Source organism: Acomys russatus, chromosome 2 (genome assembly GCF_903995435.1).
Source record: "Acomys russatus chromosome 2, mAcoRus1.1, whole genome shotgun sequence".
Taxonomy (NCBI): Eukaryota; Metazoa; Chordata; class Mammalia; order Rodentia; family Muridae; genus Acomys; species Acomys russatus.
Genome location: NC_067138.1, coordinates 38,574,532 through 38,585,895, shown reverse-complemented (window position 1 = coordinate 38,585,895; position 11,364 = coordinate 38,574,532). Strand labels below are relative to the sequence as shown.

Genomic DNA, 11,364 nt, shown 5'->3' with positions numbered 1-11,364 from the left:
CTTGTCCAATAGGTAGGCTCTGTGCCCCTCTCCGAAGTACTGTCCACTTTTCGTGCCACACCTAATGGGCTCAGCACCACAGTGTTGATGCCCTAGTGACGCCTGTACTGTGAATAACAAGTTGTCTAGTGTGTAGGTAGCATCTTCAAATGGTAGGGGTTTACTTCTTCTCTCCACCAATGCCGTTGGAGCTAATCTGTGGCAAATGCATTCTGAAAGGTCAAAAAGTTTATTTTGACCCAATCAATGAAATCAATTAAGTATTGTGCTTTGGTCAAGTGCAATAAAGAATAAATTGTATTTTACATAGCAACAGTATAGATATTGCATTTATTTTAAAATTCATTATCTGAAATTTTCCAGAACAAGTTTCAAATATCTTCTACTTTATTGGTACCTATTACTTATATTTTTTTCTTTTTCATCAGCTTAATTGATGTTTACGAATGAACATCCCTGTTTGCACACATGGGGAAATGTGAGGCTTACCTGGTTTAAAAACTTGATTGGATCTGATGGCTTCTGAACACAGGTGGTCTTAGCTCCAAATCCAACTCAGTGTCTAAGTTGACCTGCTTCTGACCAACGACTGCTTTAAATACGTTAGGTAGTAGTTTTGTACTGATGTAAACTTCATGGGTAGAGCATTTGTTTTTTGCAAATATGCATTTCCACTTGCAAATGTAGGTTCCCCCCTCTCTTGCATGGTGAGTTTGTGAGGCTAGCCCTTGAACAAGATTTCCATTTTAAGTCTTATTTGTGTCTTGCTTGACCATCTTGAAACATGAACCACTTCCAAAAGGCAGAGTAAGATGCAGCAAGTAAGTTTTGTTGTTTATACTAGTTAATGGTTAGATATCCCCCAAAGGGCTGGAATTGCTCTAAATAAACAATTCATGATCTATTTAATTCACTTTACTCTTTTTATGCAATAGAAGCTGGTATTGCCAGACTCCTTAATGAAATAGATAAATGAATATTATCTAGACTTCGTGAGGGTTATGGCTGCCTGAAGTGGATGGGTGAAGAATAGTCCTGTTGGGAATATATTTAAGTTCAGGGAGTGTTTTCCAAATCAAATACCACTATCTGGATCCGCTACAATAACTTAATTACAGTAAGTAAAGCGAAAGCAACCGGTACTGCTGTTTCTCTGATTAATTTAATAAAGCTTTTCCTTTGCTTTCAAATATTTTACATGTGTGAAAACAATACAATTAAATGTTTATTGTGGCCCTGTAGAATTTAGGATAAAATTTCGCACAAAACAGAGCAAAATGTGCTTCAGGAAACAGCAGGGGTAGGATCCTCTGAACCAACACAGTTCCATCCTGGCGTGACATGGAGAATCTGTAACTTCTGTCCTGAAAATGCAAAGTTGGGGTAATTCCAAGTCCTGAGCTAGTTCCTGAAACAAGAAGAGGGTTTCTGGTTATCTAAAATGAATGTTTGCTATGTGGGAGTTAAGAGGTACCCTGGGTCAGCCTAGCTGACTAAATCAACTCTGCCCAGGTTTGGAAGGGGAAGGAGACCAGGTGTAAACTCAGCAGCAGCTGGAGATTAACTCAGAAAAGAATGCGGAGCGGAATGCTTTGGGTTTTTTTGTTTTGTTTTGTTATATAATAATTTATTTTTTTTCTTTTTCTTTTTCTTTTTTATTAATTTATTCTTGTTACATCTCAATGTTTATCCCATTCCTTGTATCCTCCCATTCCTCCCCCCACCCATTTTCCCATTATTCCCCTCCCCTATGACTGTTCCTGAGGGGGATTACCTCCCCCTGTATATTCTCATAGAGTATCAAGTCTCTTCTTGGCTACCTGCTGTCCTTCCTCTGAGTGCCACCAGGTCTCCCCCTCCAGAGGCATCCTATTGGGACTCTAAATGAGAGACGCATGGGAGAATAGCAAAATAAAAGGATACAGAGGGTCCTAGAAATCTACAAGTAGAACAATATGATAGGCAGATTTGGGCCCAGGGGTCTCGCTCAAACTAAGGCACCAGCCAAGGACAATACAGGAGATAAACTTTAAACCCCTTCCCAGATCTAGCCAATGGTCAGAATATTCTCCACAGTTGAGTGGAGAGTGTGATATGACTTTCTCACGTACTATGGTGCCTCATAATTTATTTTTTTTTAACATGCTGTATCTCCTCCCTCTCTCCCTCCCACTTCCCCCCTTCTCCCCTCCCCTATGTCTGTGATTGAGGGAGACCTCCTCCCCCTATATACGCTCTTAGAATATCGAGTCTCTTCTTGGTAACTTGCTATCCTTTCTCTGAGTGCCGCCAGGCTTTGGGTTTTAAATCCACCACTGAAGAGGCAAGGAGACCATGCTTTAAGCCAGCCTGAGCTCCACACCAGACCAATTCCTGGGAAGCTCCTGAAACAAGATCCACAGCGATCCCCAAAGATATATAACAGCTGCTGTGAGTCGCATCGTGAAACCCCATAGTTTACTAAGCTAAACTGGGGTGGAATTGTTTCTTTGGTTTGCTGGTGGTCCCTGCCAGAGGTGAAAAGACATTTCTTCATGTCTCCCCAGAAAACTCACAAGACACATGCAGAGGAACTGCTCATGGCAATTAGTCCTAATGATTGAAGAATCCCCAGGCTCCATGTTGTAAAGAGACTTTACAGCAACCTTGCCATGGGCATGAGGCTGGTCCAGAGGACTCCCCTAGCCTAGGAGGGCTAGAGGCCACAATCCATTCATTCAGCTCTCAAAAGAGATCCAGCTACCCCTCTACCCTAATGCTAGGCTGGCAGGCCAACTAGCAGCCACACATAGGTTCCTCTACTCTGCATTGCCAATACTAACGTTCTAAGATCAGGTTGGTCTCACAGGTGACCCTTGGATAAAGTTTCAAAATTCAGCTGACCTCTAAGCTTCATGTAGAGGTGACAACTAGAGCATTTGGAAACTCTAGATTTTCGGTGTATGAGAGGACAAGAGGTAGGGAAGTCTGTGGTCACCACAGCAGTGACCGAGATAATTCACCTTACAGGGAGAAAAGTCAGGTTTTTGTCCTTGTGTCCCGAATGTAGGAGTCCCATCACAAGTGAGCCATAGCTGTTTGTTTGGCTTCTGTTCTTGAAAGCTGAATGGCAGCCAAGTTATCTCAGAGAGAAAGTGGAGCTAAAGTTTGTTGAACCATTTGTTGGGTTTGTGAGATAACTAGCAACAATTTATACTCTGGAGGGGAGAGTCCTTTGGTTCAGCTGTGAGAACTGCCCCACACTCTGGAGAAGTCATCTCTGCAGGTGGCAGTCTATTAGTTAAATGGCCCATGAAGACAGATGCCTTCTGTCTCAAACCAGATTCTTTCTTTTATTATTATTATTTTTTTATTTATTAATTTATTCTTGTTACATCTCAATGGTTATCCCATCCCTTGTATCCTCCTATTCTTCCCTCCCTCCCATTTTCCCCTTATTCCCCTCCCCTATGACTGTTCCTGAGGGGGATTACCTCCCACTGTATATGCTCATAGGGTATCAAGTCTCCTCTTGGTAACCTGCTATCCTTCCTCTGAGGGTCACCAGGTCTCTCCCTCCAGGGGACATTCAAACCAGATTCTTGTATCAACCTCTTCCAAGACTGGAGTGGGCAGACTGAAAAGAATACAAACGAGAAGTACTTCGTTGGTCAGCCTGGAACTGGCAACCTTTACGTGGGACACAGCTTGAAACCAAGAGGTATTTAAAGGAAAGGGGTGCGAACTACCCATAGCAGTGAGGTGCTAGCTGCATGAAGCCTGGACTAGTTATGGCTCTGAGAAGTATTACAGCTCTGAAGCTACGTGAGCTTGGGATGTGACCAAGAGCTGTCCCTTGAAGAGCAGCAGTGGCCATCAGGAGGGAGAGTCTCTCACGTCCAAAAGGTCTTGAAGGGAAAAGCTGAGGGTCTCTGCTGCAGAAGCCTGGAAGTTCAGTCCTCTTGTTTTAGGAGGATGGTTGTTGGAAGCTGCAAGCAGCTACAGGGAAGAATTCCTTTCCACAGCCCAGGGGAACGCAAAGCATCTTGGGAGCTGAGACAAGCGTGAGCGCTCTCTCTGCCTACAACCACTGGAGTACAGAAGGCTGGATGGAGTGAGCTCTCTACCTGGGCCAGAACTTTCAGTTAGAGCGAATCTGTCAGGGCAACAGGCTCCTCAGTATCCAAGCACCTCACTCTCCCAGACAGTTGGAGCCCCAAAGCTTCCAAAGCATCTTTAGCACTGCAGCCCCAGAACATCAGAATTCATGGAGCTGTCAACTGGGCCCTGTTTGGCTCATGTTGGGAAGTTAAAAACATAAGACCAAGCTTGGAGAACACCCCCTCCCCCAACCTCCTGTCCCCCACTGTGCACCCCCCGCAGCCATCCCTCAGCACACCCAAAATTGCCCTAAGTTCACAGATGCACACGTCTCTCTCTTTGCAAAAGTAGAGAAGCCAGGAAAAATTTCACATCCTAGATTGCTACAGTGACCCTTGCAGGCTGCTGGGGACTTTAGTTTTATTCAGCTAGGGTTTGAGCTCTGCTAGGTTTTTTTCTTTTGATTTCTTTCTTTCTTTCTTTCTTTCTTTTTTTTTTTATTAATTTATTCTTGTTACATCTCAATGTTTATCCCATCCCTTGTATCCTCCCATTCCTCCCCCCCCCATATTCCCATTATTCCCCTCCCCTATGACTGTTCCTGAGGGGGATTATGTCCCCCTATATATTCTCATAGGGTATCAAGTCTCTTCTTGGCTACTTGCTGTCCTTCCTCTGAGTGCCACCAGGTCTCCCCCTCCAGGGGACATGGTCAAATGTGAGGCACCAGAGTACGTGAGAAAGTCGTATCACACTCTCCACTCAACTGTGGAGAATATTCTGACCATTGGCTAGATCTCGGAAGGGGTTTAAAGTTTACCTCCTGTATTGTCCTTGGCTGGTGCCTTAGTTTGAGCGGGACCCCTGGGCCCAAATCTGCCTATCATATTGTTCTACTTGTAGATTTCTAGGACCCTCTGGATCCTTTTATTTTGCTGTTCTCCCATGCGTCTCTCATTTAGAGTCCCAATAGGATGCCTTCCCCTCTGTCCCAGTTTCCTGGTAAGTGAAGGCTTTCGTGGGACATGCCCCTTGGGCTAGTATGCAGATATAAGTGAGTATATACCATTTGATTCTTTCTGCTTCTGGGTTAACTCACTCATTATGATCATTTCTAGCTCAATCCATTTATCCACAAATTTCAGGAATTCCTTGTTTTTAATAGCTGAGTAGTATTCCATAGTGTATATGTACCACAGTTTCTTTATCCACTCTTCTACTGAGGGACACTTAGGCTGTTTCCATGTTCTGGCTATTATGAATAAGGCTGCTATGAACATGGTTGAGCAAATTTTCTTGTTGTGTGCTGGAGCATCTTCTGGGTATATTCCAAGGAGTGGAATAGCTGGGTCTTGAGGAAGCCCTATTCCCATTTTTCTGAGATAGCACCAGATAGATTTCCAAAGTGGCTGTACTAGTTTGCATTCCCACCAGCAATGAAGGAGTGTTCCTCTCTCCCCACATTCTTTCTTTCTTTTTTTCTTTCTTTTTTTATCAGCTTTGGCTCAACGATTCTGTGGTTCCTTCGGCCTTGGTCTTAACCCCACAGACTGCCAGAAATCAACATATCTGAAGCCTCATCTCTCCCCAGCAGTAAGACAGCTCATTTCCAAAAGAAAGCAGCAGCCATTCCTACCTCCATGTGTTCACTGGTTTGGGAGGTATCAAGGAATGTCAGAATGGAAGTAACCAACTGGGTCTGAGAGAGCTTAAGCCTGCCTGGGTAAAAATATCCCAGAAACCTTTGGGCTAGGATCTTCTCAGGGACCTGCTAATCCCTACACTTCTTTAAGAAGGTAGGGTTAGTATTTGCCATGTGCTGTGCACCCATTACTTCAAACACCCTTACCTCAAATATGGAATTCAGTGACTATTAGGAAGCAGGATTCAATAAACATTGGATCAATGGTTAAATCATTGAGACCATGGCAAGAGATGAGAAATATGATCTTAAAATGTCCTGGGCAACCTTAGATACAGTCTCCTCTTCTTGAGCTCTCCTTAGTACTTCAAACATTAAAAAATTGAATAGAATCAGATTTAGAAATTAAAAAGAAATCACACTGTAGCTTAGAAAGAAGATACTATTTCTTAGTGTCAGCATTCAGTTATTTGACTCAATAAAACAATTTGTCTACCATTATGGCAGCGATATGAAGGTGATAAGTTCACTTAAAATTCTTCCTGCTGATTCTATCTGGTGTTTGGGTGCCCTAAGTAGGTGGCTTATAACCAGGGAGGCTGGGGTGGCAGGGATTTAAAGGACAACATCTCACTTATGATCTTACATTTCTCCAAAGTCACTACACAGTTGAACTCTGAGATTGAAGAAGAGTTTTTGCTCTACGAAGCTTCTTTTGCCATCTCTTATGAGATAGTCAAAAGGAATAATGCAATTTCCCCCTTAGAGGAAAAAAAATCTGTCTAAATTAATTTAAGCTATCTGATCATTGTTAACCACCTTTGGCACATCATGTAACAAAGCTCAGGCTAAAAATTCTCCCGCGGAGCATTACTGCAATCCACAAAATCCTCTTGGAGGAAAAAAAAAAAAAGTAAAGAAACATCCCAAGGCATAACATGCACAACCACTTTTCACTAATCAAAGAATCATTGCAAACTTGGACAACAATCCTGTAATAAATGACCTCCATTGTTGTACAGAAACTATATGCCCTTGAGTTCAGTGCATTCCACATGATCTAATACTCAGGACTGAGGACTGGGGCTGTTTTCAGTCCCGCAAGGGATGAAGGATGCCTTTCTCCTTAATTCCCATGCCCTGGAACATGCCTCTAGTGAAATTTCTGACCTTTCTCTGTTTACATTAATAGAAGAGAAACCCTAACCTGATTAATAGGGATGCAAAAAGAATTAGCTTGAGCTTGTGACTAATTCAGCTGTACCATCTTGCTCTGGCTATGCAAACTAAACCAGAGAAATTTAGGTAGCCTGGTCTTTAGGTTTCCTTTAATACACGTAGACCATGATTTCTAAAATATGTTTGTGCTTATCATTTTTAAGAGTTGGAAAATATATTCGTATTCTAAGTTAATACTGGTTTGTGCTGAACAAGGGCATTATGAAATAAATTATATTGCAAACCCCACTTTTCCCTATTGTTCCTCTTAAAGGTTAAGGAATTATTTTGTGTGTGGTTCTGTAACTTGAGGTAGTTAACTCATAAATAGGTAATCATTCTTTATGCTCTAAGTTCTTACCCGTTACCACTCAGAGATATAACAAGCATTCATGATAAGTATTTGTTCGATGAATTTTAAGAAAAAACTAGTAAGCAGTATTTTTTTAATAGACGATTAAAAATTGTAAAGGTAAATGTTTTTGTTGTTTTGAATTTAATCAAGCCCCTAACAGGGTAGGGTAGAAAAACATCTACATCTAGGGGGACCTACCCTGTCAGTTCGCAATTCTCACTAACAGGCTCAAAGACCCCAGAATGTGGAGAAGGTACCATGACAACCTATAGTACCCTCATTGTTTTAGTGCAATGCTGTGACAGCAGCACAGTAAGTCACATTTTTATTCCTACTATAAAAATAGATTTATTTATTTCTAATCTATGTGAGTCTTTTGCCTATGTGTATGTATATGTACCATATGCATTTCTTATACCAACAGAGGCCAGAAAAGAAATGCTCCTGCAATTGAAGTTACAAACTAAGTCAGCATATGAGGACTGGAAGCAGAGCTCTAGTCCTCTGCATAGACACCAAGTATTCTTAGCTTTTGAACAGTCTCTACTAACTCTTCGTTTCTAAATGTTTATGAGAATTCTCCTCATAAAATAATCAAGAATTGGTAGAAGTATTTCCAAAATAGCATCAGTATATTAGTATATTCTATTTGATTATATATATTTGGTTTCAAATAATTCTTGCCTCAAAGAAGTTTACAATCTTCATTATGTAATCTATGTTGTTAAATTACACAATAGAACATCATTTAAATTTGCTGTCTATCCATTTGTGGATTCAGCCATTCACTTACCAAATATTGGACTAACTAGCTCAGTTAAAGAAGAAAACATCCCCTCAAGGGGCTCACAGGGTGGTACTGAAGACAGCCCCTCAGAGCAACAAACCCATTGTGTAATATTTGATTTATACTTCAGGGTATCAACATCTGTATTTGATTTCAGAAAAAAATTCTTTAAGTCAATATATCAACAAAAATTCTAGTGAATACAATAATTTAAAATGAAAAATCCAAAATAAAGGTTGTAACAAATCTCCATCTCTTTCTTAGTATATTCTCCATTAGGGAAACATAACCTATCTGTGGTGATTAATTATATATAAAATGGTTCAGAGAAGCAAAAAATCTTAAGAACAAAGCCTACATCACTGAAGAATGTTTCATTTCTTAGCTTTGTGTCACTGAGTTCTGCTCAGAGTCTCACAAAACATGTCTTAGTCTCCCAGGCAGGAGCAGGAGACCACTGCCCAAGCTCTTGCTGTGCTCTTGTTCCTTCTATAGGAGAAGTCAATGCCTTATAAAACTACAAGAGTCACAGCTATGTGACACTGGCAGAAAATCCATCCATGTTTTATACAAATACAGAAAAAATAGCCCACAAGTGGACCCTTGTATGCATGGCCAAATTAAATACAATGAAATCCCAAAGGCAACAATTGGAGAAAACATCATCTTGTCTAAATGTGGTGTTGGAGAACTTGTAAAGTTTGCAACTATAAAACTCTAGAAGAAAACATACGGGGCATGATCTGACATGGCTTTGGCCATGATTTTCATATGATGCCAACATAATAAGCAATAAAATCAGAATAAATTAGATTGCATCAAACTTCAAATCTTCCATATAGCAAAGAAAACATAAAAAATGTTGAACGAAAGCTTCCAGGATGGTTTTCAAACTGTGTATCTGATAAGAGACTAGTGTCTAGACTACCCCAAGTACTCCAGTGACCCAACAGCATGTGAATCATCTATTTAAAAAGATGGGTTCTGGATTTGATAGCATTTCTATAAATAGAAAAAAATGGTTGACATGAAAAATGTTCAAATTTCATCATTATGTAAATAGTGAACAAAGATACAATGTAATATCACCCAGAATTAATTAGAATATTGCATACATGTATATTCATGTGCATATGTATGAATGTATAAACAAACACTGGTGTGGATATGGTTAGAGAATATAAAATGAATTAGTTACTAAGGAAAACACTGTGAGAACCCTCAAAAAGTTACAATAGATTACTAGCTGGTCTAGCAATATTACTTTTAGCTACATATTCAAAAGAATTTAAAATAAGATCTCAAAGATTGTTTTTCCAGCTTTTAGGAACTTTATTTTCCTTCCGCCATTTCCTGCTCTGCTCAGGTGTCTGCAGACGCACTCAGGATCACTCACTGGTGGCCCCAACCCACTCGGTGCTCTGCGCTGTGGGAGCTGATGACCAGTCCTCAGTGGCTGGCTGGTCGCTCCAGTCCTCAGTAGGGAACTGCTGTGTGGGTACAGAAGGCACCTGCACACGCTCTGATCAGTCTGCCACCTCTGGCTGAGCAGCGGTGAACTCAGGAGCTGGCGCAGTTCAGTCGCCGTGGAGTTCCTCCCTGGTCACGGCCTTCTCAGCAGCAGCCTGCCCCTCCTCAATCTCCTCTGGGCCTCTGTAGAAGTAAAGATCCGCATAACCTCCCATTGGTGCTCACGGGAGATAGTGCCATGCATGCAGAGTATTTCCCGGGCCAGCATCCACCACATCAGATCCACTGAGCGAGCTCCCTTGTTCTTGCATGGGATGCAGAGGAGAATCCGTGTTGCACAGAGTGATGGTGGACAGGTTGATGTAAGAGGCCTCTGTGAGGTGATAGTGGTCAGCCCTGGGGTCAGTCACCACTAGAAGCTGTGGCTCCCTGAAGGCTGCTTGGATCTGGTTGGTGAAGGTCCCATGTGTAAAGCGGCCAGCAATAGGAGTGGCTCCAGTGGCAGCAACAAACTTCAGCATAGCTCGCTGGCTATGTTCCTGGAGGAGATGACGCTGACGTCAGCAGGGTTCTCAATGGCAAGGACACTGTGTAAGCTTCCCTTTAAGTTACGACGGGAATCAGGAGCAACGATGTATGGACTTGTCTCTGGCCAGCGCAGTAAGGGTCAAAGATATTTTTGTACTTTTGTGTCATTGTAACATTTCTCTCAATAGCCTCAAGAGGCAGAAACAACTTAAATGTCCATCAGCAGAAAAATGAACAAAAAATGTAATATATGCATAATATAGAATTTCATTCAGCCTTTGAAAAGAAGGAAATACAGACCTGAGAACATTATGGTCAGTGAAAAGTCAGTCACAAAAGGACCAAGACTATATATGTGATTCTACTTCTATGAGATTTCTTTTTTATTTTGTTTTTTCAAGACAGGGTTTCGCTGCGTAGCCTTGGCTGTCCTGGACTCACTTTGTAGATCAGGCTGGCCTAGAACTCACAGCGATCCACCTGCCTCTGTCTCCCAAGTGCTGGAATTAAAGGCATGTGCCACCATGACCGGCTGAGATTTCTATAGTAATCAAACCCTTAGGAAGTCAGAATCATAGTCACCACAGGATTCAGAAGGACAGCGAAAGGCATAATAGGTATTTAGTGGTACAGAATTTCATTACTTCAAGCAAATCTTCTAGAGGTCTTTTATATGCTCTGTCTCTCTCTACTGTAACTAATATATCTACTCCTTTCAGAGAACTGGTTTTTGAGACAAAATGCATGTGCTAAGTAATCTCTTTGTGTAATGTTGGAACACAAAGTTGAGAGGCGGCTGTGAGGAAAGGAAGATTACAAACTTGACCCTTGTCTTAGCTATATTTCTTGTTGCTTTTACAAAATACATGATTGAGGAACCGAAGGAAGGAAGGAAGGAAGGGCTCTCTGGGCTCACACAGTAAGGGATGAATAGTGGCAGGAGCCTAAGGTGGCTGGTTAAACTGTACCCACAGTCAGGGCACTTGGATGAGAGGATGGTGCCATCGATACTTAGAGTTGGTCTTCTCATCTCAATTAAACCAACATAGAAATTCTCTCATAGGTATTTCCAGAAGTTTGTTTCCATGAGGATTCTAAAGCCTGCCAAGTTGGCAATCTTAACTACCGTAAACCCCAGGAGCAAAGAACTGGAGCTTTCCCAACACGGGCTATATTTCATGTCTTTTATGCTTCCTTGACTTTAGCAGTAAATATTTGCTACAAAAGCCTGGGCCTTTCATTATGAGTTTTAACAATACACATAGCTGGTCCAAGAGTCAAGGA

At 41.6% G+C, this 11,364-nt stretch overlaps 1 pseudogene; it reads right to left on the bottom strand.

Moving 5' to 3' along the window:
- Nucleotides 1-9,470: 9,470 nt before the first annotated feature.
- Nucleotides 9,471-10,248, bottom strand: LOC127198085 (40S ribosomal protein SA-like; annotated as a pseudogene).
- Between the last annotated feature and the right edge of the window lie 1,116 nt (nt 10,249-11,364).